Below are 14,810 nucleotides of genomic sequence, written 5' to 3' on the forward strand. Positions count from 1 at the left end.
TGTTTTGAGACTACAATTCCCACCATCCCTGACCACTGGTCCTGTTAGCTAGGGATGATGGGAGTTGTAGTCCCAAAACATCTTGAGGGTCGAGTTTGCCTATGTCTGCTCTTAAAGATTAAAAAGCAACTGAAATGTTTCCCAAATCCCATTTATTTGTGAAGGCTAATTATGACTCTGAAATATTGGTTGTGTGAACAAGAAAAATAAGCTGGCAAAGCAATGCCCCATCAAGTACAAAACCACAACTTTTGGTTTTAAGTGTTCAAAATTCCATTGCATCTATAACAAAGGGATAAGTAGCCATCTCCCCCCCCACCAGATTTCAATAGCTTTAATTTGTAATAGGCTCACAGTGAACCCCCCCCTTAATTCTTGCTGTTAAATGATACAGATTTTATCATCAATCTTCATAATAAAGATTGGCTATGGAGATGGGAAGCTAAGCAAGGGGCAAGGTGGCAATTTGATTTGATCCATCGCTTTCAAAATAAAGATTGCTTGGCCTTGTTTTTACTGAGGTAGCACACAGACAGGTTTCCTGGAGTCACCATCATTAGCAGTTAATAGGAGCTGCTGCAAGTTTCAAACTGGAGTACTTTTGTGTTTCTTTCCCTGCCAGGCCCCTGAGACCTTGGCCATTGGACAGCAGTGTCGAGAGCCCCTTAACTGCTGCTTAGGTAGACCTCCTAATATAATTTCGCTTTTCACAGTTCTTGTAAAACACACATCGCTCCTTCCCTGCTGCGACTCTGCAGATTTCTGAATGATAACAAGGCAGAGAATTTACAATTGACTCGAGGTGCTTCTTTGCTATGGAACCCCCTCCTGCCTTGTCAAATGGAGTTGAAAAACAAGTCCCTTTCTCCGGAGTTGTCATGCCCGACTTGGCGAGGCATAAAATATCCGGGTGCATCCTTTTTCCTACTGTAGCTTGTACTACAACATATTTCTGCTCAACTTTTATCTAGGCATGACATTTGCGATTCACATTGATTTCCCCCTTTGTCCCTGTATGCCATGCACTGCCTTCCATAGCTGAGTAGGTCTCTGGCATCCTCCTCACCTGTTGAGCAGCCGTTGGGCCTCAGGACCAGTAACCGTTTAGAGTCTGGCAAGCAGCATGGTCAGCACCCATACTTACCTTATCCTCTGTCATTTTAGTGTAGGCTTGAGTTTATTTTGTTTATTGGTGTTTAAATTGGATTTTAGAAATATGTGCCAGTGCATTCTAGTTTGTTGTACCTTGTGGTTCCATGCTGAAGGGTGGTGTAGAAATATCTAAGTAACAAAATAAATGGATTCAGGGCAATTCCTCATTTGTACATTTAAAGCAGTATTATGCCACTTTAAACAGAAAAGAATTATGGGAACTGTAGTTTGCCAAGGGTGTTGATAGCTGGTAGGACACCCACTCACAGAGCTACAATTCCCAGAGTGCCCGGGAAAGAGGGATTGATTGTTAAACCACTCTGGGAATGATGCATGCCTTGCTCCCTCAGCTGAGATCCTTTTACTAAGGAAAGTATTTCATTGCCCTCATTATGGAAAGATACTGGGGGTGGGGCGATACCTTGGGGTATATGTGGGGCACACAGCTGAATAACCTCCTACCACTGTCAACCTGCCACTGACTCTCTCCTTCAGCTGGGATCTTCTCGGCTTCAGGAGAGGGGCTAAAATGGCTATCCTTAGAGCAAACTCCATGGAAACAGAAAGAGTGGGTGGCAGTTGGAGAGGAATGATAAATACAAGGGCTGTATACATGTTAGTGTTTACTCTGGCCCAAGTGCACTTCCACTGCTGGGGTTTAAAGTGATGTTAGCCACTATCTGTCTGCATCTTGAATTTTCTTGAGAAATACTTCTGTTCAATGCGTTTGCCCCTCAAACCTGCTTCCATCTGATTCGAAAATGCAACCCAGTTAAGTTGAGGTGTGTACAGTTCAGACAGCTGATGCTCATGCTCAGATGACAGCTTCACTGAATAGGAACAACCACAGGTATGGGGAGACAAATCAGGTACTGTGCGCCGAGTGGAGACTCCCTGCCCTTTCCCCTAGTGTGTACATTGATGCAAAAATGTCACTTGAAACGCTGCAGCAAAAAACAACCTTGCTGAATTTTAAGCCACTAATGTGTATGTAGCTCAAAAGAGGATGAGGAACTGGGTTTGGAGGACATGGGCCTCAAGGCAGGGCATGAAATAAGGGGCAGGTAGGTCCATACATGACCCACCTGCTTTATGAATTGTGGATGCACAAGGATTGGTTCCTGCTAGCTCTTATTCAAGCACTGATTCGAAATTCAAAAGGGGTGGATGCTGCAGTCAAGTATGATAGCTCTGCATCCAAGAATACATTATTTACTTGTGATCCCAGAGGTTGGTTATTTCAAGCAGAGAACCACTTTGTACTTAAAGAGGGCCACTAAATAACCCAAGATCAGTCGACCTGAGATCGATCTAGACTAGACTATGCTGAACAGACTTCTGTCTTTTATGATGCTGTGTCTCCACTGGTTTTAGCACAGTTACCCATTGCTGCAAGAGAACGGCGTTAAGCCATGGCATTGTACAGTAATGTTAAAAGTACAGCACTGCTTCAGCTGAATGAAGTCATGGTCACCCTCTCAATATTCTGTTGTATGAGGGCTAATTGCACTTCCATACATTTGTCCTGTGGCCTTTTTACATTTTGGTGACAATAATTCAGTAAAATTAGAGGACACGATTATAGTTTTCAAACAGGGTCCTACCAATATATTCACAACACAGATCTTCCCGCCCTCCCCGGCCTGTTCTACAAATGAATTATGACATTATTGTGAATGGGAAGAATGATCAAAATAAAACCAATTCATGTTGTTTTACTTGACAATGGTTTTTGATGGATTGATTTAGATTTATTGTATACATTAGATAGGGGTGGAGAACATTTTCCAGCTGGAGGGTCTCATTCCCTTCTGTGCAACCTTTTGAGGGTCATGTGCCAGAAGAAAATAGTGGGTGGAGCAAAGAATGCACATTGTACACTAGGCTAGCATCTGTTACCATAGAGATGTATCTTAGGTTTGATGGCTTAAAATTAATAAATTTAGTAATTTTAAAATATATTTTAAATTCGGAAACTTCAGCTAGTGCAGAATTCAGCAGCCAGGTTGCTCACCGGAGCAAGATGGTTTGAGCATATTACACTGATCCTTGTCCGACTGCACTGGCTACCAAATAGTTTCCAGGCCCAATTCAAAGTGCTAGTTTTGACCTATAAAGCCTTAAATGGCTCAGGACCGCAATACCTCAAGGACCGTCTCTTCCCATATGAACCTACCCAGACCCTGAGATCATCTTCTGAGGCCCTCCTTCGTGTGCCTCCTCCTTGAGAGGTCCGGAGGGTGGCAACACGAGTATGGGCCTTCTCTGCAGTGGCTCCCTGTCTGTGGAATGCCCTCCCCAGGGAAGATCACCTGGCGCCTTCATTATACACCTTTAGGCACCAGGCAAAAATGTTCCTTTCTAACCAGGCCTTTGGTTGATTTGATTGGTTGATGCCCTTTTAAAATGTGGTTGGGGGTGTTATTGGGTTGTTGTTTTTATTTTGATAATATATTTTGTGGTTTTATATTTTGATTTTGTTCTGTGAACTGCCCTGAGACCTCTGGGTATAGGGCGGTATATAAATTCAATAAATAATAATAAGAAGAAGACTTTCTATGTCAAATGTGCTTGTTGCTCAAGTCTCGCTTTCCTTGTTGGAAAAAAAAAAAACATATTTCAGTTCTGTATGCTGTCCTTACTTTGCTGTTGTATCTGTATGTTTTTCTGTCAATTTTTATTTATATGCATATACCTGCTACACTCGCAGCAGAGACTATTAGCTTTGCAACTATGTGACACAAATCAATTTAATCCACAGCTGCAATTTATTTACTGACTGCAACACACTACAGTTCCGCCAATGACAACATGTCTCTATAGTCTTTTGCAATAGACTCATATACGCAACCACATTCTACACATAGGGGTATTTGTTTTCCTTGTAGGGCGTAGAAACATGCACAGAGTACTTTTTGCAGGTGGCAATAACTGCTCTGGAGCTACATAAATTAATACAATTAATTCCAAGTTTCCTAAAATGAGATGTTTGACCTCTGGTGGTCGTGTCGGGGGGTGGTGGGCAGCACTGAGGTACAAATGCAATATGTGTCTGTGTTGGGGACTACAGCTGCCTAGCTCTTCTACTGTCATACAAACTTGATTTAAAGCATATTACTATTGCAGGCAGTTGCAACTTAGAAACAGAGCACTCTGAACTTGAAAAAAGCCTTTGCTATACCAGCAGGAAGATTTTCCGGTCTGAATCCCTAAAGCAGGGGTGAAGAACCTAAGGCCCCCCCCCCAGATGTTGTTGGACTCCAACTTCCAGGGATGATGGGACATGTAATCTAAAAAGATCTGGAAAGCCAAAATTAGCCATTGCTGCCTTGGAGAATGGCATACAGACAGTGTAAAGGGCCTAAGTTTATGTAGGGAAATTAGAAGAATGAGAAAGTATTGTGCTGATTTAACAGCATTATTAGCATAGGACTGTGGGAACCGCCCCATTCAAGTTTACTCATGTGGCAAACCCCATGTGGAGAACCAGCCCATTAGTAACCCACCAGAAACAAATCTACCTCAGATGAATGACTGCACTGGATGTAAAAATGGTCTTATGCTGTATGTAGGTAGCATCTACTTCTGAAGGCTCATTGGAAACAACAACTGAGAGGCTCTTATCTAATGGTTCTGTGTTGTTTTAAAATGTGGAGATTTTATATCTATTGAAATTTTTTTAAATGTTGTGAACTACTTAGAGGCTTATCTGAAGTATTAATCAATATACAAACTAAAAGAGAGAGAAATTGCCACATGAGCAAATTTCAAATAGCCATCAAGTTCTCGTGAATTGCTTATCTTGATCCCGTACACATGCCTATCACTGCTGCCATTTCCCTTATCACATGTCCATCTTTGACAGGAGTTATAACCGTGATCGTATTCCACAGTGGGGTGGTTAATTCCTGTCATAAGTTTGTATAAAAACACACATTAGTAGTTATCGGCTTACAACTACTGTGATGTATGGTGTTATACCAGTAATGTTAAGAAAACTGCATAATCTAGATAATGAGTACTACTGGTGCTCCACTGGTTATGACATTAATATTGGCAAAGTGGAACATTCCAGCAGTGCTTCTCATTATCACTGTGCTGTACCACTGGTAGTAATGTTACTCCCCTGATATAATCCTCTGAAAACGTATGTATGACCAATGAAGAAGAAAAATTACAACCGAATTGGCACTTGGTCAAGTATCGGAAGCCCCAAGTAGTTATTACAGCTGCTAATTATCGCCACAGCATTTTGCCAAGTAAGCAATCCTGACCGGAATTAATGACACCAGTGACCTACCAGTGGTATTACAGGGACTGTCAAAAGAAGCGATTGTTTATATTGAGGCGTACATGCTGTTCAAAGGAGTGGCACATGGTGAAGCTGTGAGGGGACCAGCATTTGATCAAGATGACAAGCGGTGGCAGATCCCTGCTGCTCCTTGAAACAAAGGCAGGATGACATGTATTTGGTGTCATTTCAATGTAGATTCCGACACAAGCCAATTTATGGTCCAATTTATGTCTTGACTCTTGTAGTAAGGCCAAGCAAGCTATAAAATGTAATAAGAATTTCTTCAATCAATGTCCGGAGGAAAAACAAATCACTCAGTTACTGACACAATATTGCATCAACACTCCAGTAAAGTTCTCACAAGTGTGTGACATGCTCCACGGCTACAACAAGCGTGTCGAATATAAAGCTTGGCACAGAAACATCACCTCCCTAATACAGTAGCCCCTAAACTTTACAACCATTACCAGGTCACTTCCCCCCCATCCTTGCAGCTCTCCAGTTCATTAAAAAGAACCCCCCCTTCTTTCCCCTCTCTCCTCTCCTCCCAGTTTCAAACTTTTCTTCTTACATCTCTTTTTCCTCAGTGTCACTGTTTCATTACCAAGATAATGCAGAAATACTGTAGAAAGTTGCCCAACTAGTCTCCACACGTCTCCCAAACAAAGTTGTGGTGATGCAATATTCATTAGGTTCTCTGATCGCTCTGTCCACCCAGTCAGTGGTTCAGAAAGAGAATCAGGGATTTTCACTCTTGGTTTCCAAGGAGCGTGAGACTGTGTCTCACAAAACATTCTTGCAAAATCTCTTCCTGTGCCTCCTAAGGTGGGACCTCTTCTACTGTGCCCTCCATTTAGTGCCCTCCAATTCTGGGCGATATGGATTTGTCCCCTGAGTTATGTGTCATGGGCTGGGCTTTTGGGCAGAGCAGCAAACAAGGATTAAAGAAGTTGGAAGCAGAGGTCTAGTCAGAAGTAGGTAGAGGTAAAGATACAGGGCATCAATGAGGAAAAGGGATAATCTACTTTGGCAGTGTCCTCACTGAGCGTTCAGACTGAGAAGCAACCTTGCCGTAGGGAGAATTTTTTTGACCAGGTGACCTGTGAGCCTGCTCAGTCATAAGAACACAAGAAAAGCCAGCTGGTTCAGGACAATGGCACATATAGTCCAGCATCCTGTTCTCAACCAGATACCTGCAAGCAGGATTTGAGCACCAGAGCACTCCCCACTGCTGTGGATTCCAACAACTTGTACTCAGAAGCATTACTACATCCAACTGTGGATGCAGGTAAAGGTAAAGGACCCCTGGACAGTTAAGTCCAGTCAAAGGCAACTATGGGGTGTGGCGCTCATCTCCACTTTCAGGCCAAGGGAGCTGGCATTTGTCCACAGACAGCTTTCCGGATCATGTGGCCAGCATGACTAAACCACTTCTGGCACAACGGAACACCATGACAAAAGCCAGAGCACATAGCACAGTTATCATAGCTAACAGACTTTGAGAGCTCTCTCCTCCATGAATTTGTCCAATCCCTTTTAAAAGCCATCTAGGTCTCCTCCTCAGGGGGTGCTCTTCATTTTAGATTATTTATCTTTTAACCAGATGTGAACCAGGCAGCCTTTCAGACAGAGCACTGGTGAGGAATCCAATACTTAGAAGCTTAATACAACCCTTCATGCCTCTCTATTTCCTCTCTTGACTCCCCTAGGCCACACCTCTTGCCAACCCCCATGTTTCATGCCCTCCTCCAGTGCTTTTCCCTGACTGGAATGTGTCTTTACTAATACCTCTTAGTCGTCTGGGTGGAGGATGAAGAGAGATGTGTGCATGTGTAGACAGATCTGACTTTTACGTAGCTGAAATGCACCCTAAACCATCCCCACCCACCACCGGTAGGCCCCACCCATCACTGGTAGGTGGTCCCTGGATGTTCGACCTTGAAGAAATTCACACAGGCTGAAAGATGTTCCTCACCTGCTCCTGAGATGGAAGATGCCTTCAGATTGCAGACTGTCCTCCAACAGCCTTTCAAGCAGAGGACTGTGCAGCCTATGAAGTAGAATATATGGCTACCTGAACTCAAGCAATAACCTGGAAGAGGAACTATGGACCAGGTTCTGGAGGGTAAGAAGCTACCAGAACCAAAGAAGTACCGGTGTTTCTGGCAAAGTCAAAGCTTTTACTGTCATAACTTAAGGCAAACATGAGATTACTCTGTTAATGCTAGGAAGAAAATGGAAAATTATGATGCTCTGAAGTTTTCTTCATCAAACTCCAGTGTGACAACTAGGTGTAGATGGCTATGCATCACTCCTTTGTTCTGCAAAGGAGCTGGCACATCCGAGAAATAGTAAATAGAAGTATTAGTGGAGGAAGGGAATTGGGGGGGGGGGGAAACAGTATTAATAGTAACAGAGAACAGTAACAGAGAACAGTAACGGAACAAACGAATGTTATTCAGTAACCATATCCAGCAAATTATGTTGAGAAAACTCTGTAATGACATGGTTGAACAGGACTACTAAGGTGGCACCTGAAGGTACAGGTTGCTGTTCTTCCAGCCCCTTTATCTCCTCTATTTCATGCCTTTAGTTTATAATTTCTGTTCATGTTTTCCACCATGCTTGTTTTTACAGACTGTGACATAAAAGTGACTACCTACCCATAACATCTATTCCTTGCAGACTTTGATAATTGGGACAATTGCGTAATTGGCCCATTTCCTCTCTCCACCAGGGAGTTCAAGTTTAAAGGGCTGTGTGCATATTAAGAGGAGGAGGGGGGGGGGAGAGGTGCAGTAACTCGATGGACCCTGTTCCTCTCATGGTGAATTCCAGGCTTGAAATGCATCCACTGAGAGAAAGCATGCCCTTGCTTATATGCGCCCCTTGCCAAATCCTAGAATGTGTTTGCCATTTCCTTCCTTTATTTCAAATTATAACCATCGAAATGTCTCAACCTCGTCCGTCCAAATTTGACAGAGCAAAAACTCAAACTGAAATTCCAGCCTTTTGTTATGGAGATACGGACAAGCTGGTTTCTAATTGTAAAACTGCTTCATGTTACGCTGGATGATGCTTTTAGACAAATTGCGCCAAGAACTGACCATGTATCTTTACAACTCGTCTTTACACAAGGTTGCCCAAAGGAATTTTTTTCCCAGGTAAGCAAATATAATTAAAAGCGACCTTATCTGAGAAAATATAAATTGATACCTTTTCTCTCTCATGAACTGACACTTTGAATGCTTCCATTGGAGAGCAGTAAAACAGAGCCTTGCTGTGTTTGCACAAAATAACTGCAGCTTTGCGCTGGAAAATATGCAGCCCAAACTGGTGCTTGTAGCATACAGCATGATCAATTTGCTTATGGATAATCAGGAAATTTGATCACCCCGGTGAACAACTAGAAATAAAACTCATCCAACTGGTCCCACAGGGGGATGAGAAAAACACTGAAAAGACTTTGGCAGGACTTGATGAGCTACTGAAGAATCCCAATAGAGTCTAATCATGCAGCACTGGTGGAAAGAGTTGATGGGAAAGAAAGGTTACCCTACCATCCCTACTGTAAGCAAAAAAATTAAAATGCACTTGTGGTTTAGAGAAAACACTAGCTGGATACTGATGGGAACCTGGCAAGGCTAGAAAGGTGAACTCTGAAGCTCCCCGATTTCTTGATATTTTTTCTTTTTCAGATTCCTTCTGACAAAGGGACCCAAGAATGGAGTGGGTGGGGCTGGTAGAGCAAAAGAATATGGCACATGCCATAGGATGCTGTTGACAGGCCCCTTGGACAGGGCTTTCCACGTTTCAAACGGTAAAAATAACACACTTTCTTTGAGAGTAGCCTACACTGATAAACGTTCCTCCTGGCAGGTGCAGTGGACAGAGGTCTACAAGGGGCCCAAGCCTATGTTTTTCACCGGAGACAGAGACTGTGAAATGAGAAACAGAAAAGAAAAAGAATTCTCACAGCATTATTTTTTTAAAGCATCGAAGGCTTTTGAACTGCTCAGAAGTGTTATAATGAGTATAATAAGTAGTCCTTGCAGAAAAAAGATTAATTAGTAGGGTGCAAGGGAATCGGATAAAGGTGCACAATAAATGTAATTGAAGGCACGCTTAATCCCATGTGTATGGCAAGAGCGTAGGTTGATACATGCATATTCAAATTAGTCAAGTATCATATATAGCTAGATAGATGTGTGTGCACATGCCTGAGTATGTGGAAACAAATATATATGGTGAGAGATTCCTTAGAATCATAGTACAGTAGTACCCCAGGTTACACACACCCTGTGTTGCGGACGTGCGAGTTGCGAACGCCCGCAACCTGAAAGTGTTTCCGGAGTGCGCCCGACCCCCGGATGCGCAGAACCGTTCTGCGTACTTCGCGCATGCGCAGAAGTGCTCAAATCGCGCTACTTCCGGGTTTTTTTTCCTTCATGCGTTCGAGATTTGCATGCCCGCATTACGTACCGCAACCCGGAACGGATCGCGTGTGTAACCCGGGGTATCACTGTATTGTAGAATTGGAATGGACCCTGAGGGTCATCTAGTCCAACCCCCTGCAATGCAGGAATCTCAACTAAAGCATCCCTGACAGATGCCCATCCAACCTCTGCTTAAAAACCTCCAAGGAAGGAGAGTCCACCACCTTCTGAGTAGTCCATTGCACTGTCAACCTCTTCAGAAAGTTCTTCCTAATGTTTAGTAGGGAGGTGGGGGAGATTATATATATAGGTTAAAAGAAAGTACTACTTCACAGAATTAAACAATGAAATTCACTGCCACAAGATGTGGTGATGGACATCAATGTAGACAGCACTAAAATGGGATTGGACAAATTCATGGAGGAGAAGACCATCAGTGGCTACCAGTTATCATGGCTTGCATTCCAGGATCAGAAGCAGTATAGCTCTGAGTAAGGAACCACTGAGGAACAGCATCGGGAGAAGGCAACTGCACCTATGTCCTGGTCTGAGCTTTCAAAAGGGATCTGGTTGCTCACTGTAGGAACTAGGATGACAGTTCAGATAGGCCTTTGGTCTGATCCATCAGGCCTCTGTTTATGTTCTTACCTATTAGATTTGCCTTATAAATGCAGTGGCAAGATCTCAATGCTGTTTCACATATTACCCAGCAGCAAACCCGAATTTGCCACACATTGTACATGCAACAGGGAGCTGCAGGCAATCTTGGGTCTCCAAAAAGTGCACCTGTCTGTTTTCAAACACTTGTTTGCCACTTTTACCCTTAATACTTTTAAAGGTAAAGGTAAAGGACCCCTGACAGTTAAGTCCAGTCACAAACAACACTGGGGTTGCAGCGCTCATCTCGCTTTACTGGCTGAGGGAGCCGATGTTTGTCCGCAGACAGTTTCCCCGGGTCATGTGGCCAGCATGACTAGCCTAAGCTGCTTCTTGCGAAACCAGAGCAGCGCACGGAAACACCGTTTACCTTCCCCCCAGAGTGGTACCTATTTATCTACTTGCACTTTGACGTGCTTTCGAACTGCTAGGTTGGCAGGAGCAGGGACCGAGCAACGGGAGCTCACCCCGCTGTGGGGATTCGAAGCGCCGACCTTCCGATCGGCAAGCCCTAGGCTCAGTGGTTTAGACCACAGCGCCACTCGCGTCCCTTTAATACATTTAGGTGTTTTCTAAAAAAAAAAAAAGTGAGGTGCATACTGTGAAAAGGTCCAAAGACAGCAGGGGAAACTTGTTTTAAAGCCTCCCTTTTCACCACCCCCTTTTAGTGACCTGAACGGCTAGCGCAAAAGACGCAGGGATAGGGCTACCATTTTTGCTGAAGGGCGAATAACTCACCCGTAGCAATGTGTACGTACCAAACCTCTCTACTCAGCAGGAGAGTAGTTTTGGTTTGGCATTAGACTGCTGAAGGAGGACAATTATTTATAATATGCAGGGTAGAAAATTAGGCCATTGTACTTCTGCACAGGGGAAAGATTCATAAAAAGTCATACCGAATTATTCTTATATAACTGACAATGACATCGTTGTAAGGCGGAAATGCAACTTTATTTGTCTTACTTAAGATGATATATGGAGCACTTGTCTGTTTATTCCGCTGCAAACAGCTTCTGCCAGATACAGCAACAATTCCCTTGGGATGATCCACTGATAGTTATATGTTACTTGAGCAAAATCTCTCAAGTGAGTTCCTACTTACAGGTATCCATTATTTTAAATTCAAGGGATTTTGTTGTTGTTGTTGTTGGCTGGATCTTTTCGTTTTTTAAAAAAAGGGAAAGAATAATGTTACACGTATTATTGCTTTTTAAAATATAAATTGTGTCATAACACTGCAGTGTTTCAAATACCTATTCTTGTGCTTCCGAAGCGAAGGATGAGCTGCTAAAGGGGGGAAATGTGTCAATAAATTGGCGTAATAATCCAATCTGCCTCAGATGTGGGATGCGGCTCAGACCTTAGCAAATAGCAGGCTACATAATTAAGCCACTGTACCTTTAGTGCTGTGGAAGCTTATGGGCAGCTCAGAGGCACAGGAGTGACAATCAGGAGCTAAGCAGAGGAAATGAACAGGCAATATTGCCCACCCACACTTCATTCTTTGTCTCCCTTGCCATTACTTCACCCTCTCGAAGGGATTAGGAGAACATGTCTTCTATTCTTTTCACAGTAACATTTGTATAATTCAGAGCTGCGTTCTGAGCTTGGGAGGGGAACCCCCTTCTCCCCCTAGTCATCAGTATTAGTCAAGGAGCAAAAAATAATAATCTCACTTTGCCCCCCACCTTCACTGCCCCCCCGCCCCCTTTGCTTTTCTCATTTGCACAATACGTATTCTGAAGTTATAAACTGCAGTTACCATGCTGCTAAGAGATGGGGAAAGTGCAGAACACTCAAGGGGGGGAACTGCATGTAACCCCCCCCCAAAAAAAAAACCACCCAGGTGTTTTCTCTGCCACAAAACAATATTTAAGTCTGTACTACTTGAGGGAGGGAAGAGAGTATTAAATACAGAACAATGCAGACAATAGACACCCACCCTTGACACTGAAATGAGGCTGCCCTCTCCCTTTGTCACACCAAGAGCTAGTCATAGCCATTCACTGAAGCCCCAAGCCAAAATCTTGTCTATCTAGTCCTTGGAGCATAATAAGGACAGGTAATTTTTTTTAAAAGGAAAAACAACAACGCACAACTAAATTGCAGGGATGCTTGTCAACCTGCTCAATAGTTCCTGTTGATTATGGTCCAAATCAGGCCTGGAGAAGGAATCATCAAACATAAAACTGTTTGGGGCATATGATTATAGGCAACTCTATATCATCTACTCAGTGTCAAGATTCCTTATCTGGTAAACTGGAACATTATGACATTAGCTACCGGCCTTTAGTTAGTTATGATGTGATCCAATTAATGACTGGCATTTTTTTTTTTTTTTTAAAGTGCATTGAGATCCTTGAATAAAAGATGCGGTGGATATGCAAAGCATTATTATTATTCAGAGTTAACAACCAAATTTCAACCACTCGCACTTATCCATCTGAGCAGCATGCTCTCGGGGGAAGAAAACACATATCTTGTCAGCAGACAGTTGTCTTAAAGTGGGTTATAAAACCACCTTCTTGATCACCATCTGGAGTCACATTCACAACCAAGGGATACCAGATGTGTATGCATGGAGTGATACAACCCACTTTCTCTATCCATTAGACATAAAAGAGTTACAGCATTGGGTCCAAGTGAGTCCAGTCGCTTCCCTCGTACACTGTGAAGAATCTCCAGAGGATCAGCAAAATGACCCGAGAGAGCCTCATAAAATTAAGAATGGCAGAAATGTCAAAAGAAGCAATAATCGTTAGTCACGGGCTTATCTGTCATGCAGTGTTGCAAATTGGGAGGAACATCTTCCTAGCACCTGCAAGAACCAGCCTACTCCAGGGGAAAAGAGCAACAGTGAAATCCTAGGCATGCCACTGGAATCCCAGTGAATTTAGTTTGACTTATTCACATTCTCAGCCACGTTTGTCGTTCCTGCCTTTAAGCCAAATGGTGAAGAAAATGTAAGAGAGCAAGAATAACTTAATTGCAGGCCTCAATAAAATCAGTTCCACCAATACTACAATGTAACATATGCAGCACTATTAAAAGGTTTTTTTTCTTTTGATCAAATCCATTTATCATGATTTCCCTGGATGAGATCCAAATGAGATCTTCCATCAATGGGAACAGTCCTCCTGTCTGAGGAAGGAGCTTGAATCCAGGTCAAGCTTCTGAGAATGGAAGGATGTGGGAGGCTATTTTTGTCAATTCTCCCTTTGGCCTTCCATGCTAACCCCCCCCCACCCTTTTCTGGAAAGCTTCTGAACCTTCTAGAGCATATTTTAAGGGGAGTACAGGGGGAAGCGGAAACCTAGATGAGAGCAACTCTGAGTCGAACTCCCAGTGAGTCTGACTCACTGAGTCTTGTGGAGAAATCCAAATCAAGAGGAAAAAAACTGGAGGGGGAGGCATGGAGTTCATTATAACTCCATTATTTCCCCATAAATCCTTGTGTGTGGGATGCTACTATAGCTGTATCAAGGATCTGGAGGTTCCACAGCAACTTGGTGTTGTCATCACCAAATAAGGGATTGCCCCTATTTGGGCATTATTTTGTTGTTAATCCTCTCTCCCCACCCCCCTCAAATTTGAATTTGTCTATGAGGAGCAACTTTGGTATTTTTGATTCATACGTATGGGACCGGTGCTAGGGTTTCTTGCGCCCTAGGCAGACCACCTTCTGGCGCGCGCCCCTGCCACCCGCCAAAGCCTGCTTTAGCTGGAGGTGGGGGGTGGTGGAGAGGCAAGCAGCACCTCTCCACTACAGCGGAGAAACTGCTGCTTGCCCGCCCCGCCCCCCCGCCAAAGCCTGCTTTAGCGGGAGGTGGGGGTGGTGTAGGGGGCAAGCAGCACCTCTCCACTACAGCGGAGAAGCTGCTGCTAGCCCGACCCACCCACCCCCGCCCAAGCCTGGCCAGTGCCCCTCCATTTTGGCGCCCTAGGCAATTGCCTAGTTTGCCTTAATGGACGTGCCGGCCCTTCATACGTAGCATGCAATTTTAAATGATCAGTGCACACAATTTAATGTGGTGTGCTTGTGCAGTTTTCTGGTTTTGTGCAAACCAGATCAAAAGAGGGGGGGGGGAACTAGAAATAAAGACCAGGAATAGTTATGAGCATGGCTGAAAAAGAGATGAAAGCACTGAAGTAGCAGTGGGCATGGAAAGGGAGTGGCAGAAGGTGCCAACTGACTGACCCACTGAAAAACACAGAATCAATTTGTCTTCTTCCCTAAGTGGAGAGGTTTTGATCTCAGTTCCCCCCAGTTT

This window comes from Lacerta agilis, chromosome 7 (assembly GCF_009819535.1).
Source record: "Lacerta agilis isolate rLacAgi1 chromosome 7, rLacAgi1.pri, whole genome shotgun sequence".
NCBI classification, from domain to species: Eukaryota; Metazoa; Chordata; class Lepidosauria; order Squamata; family Lacertidae; genus Lacerta; species Lacerta agilis.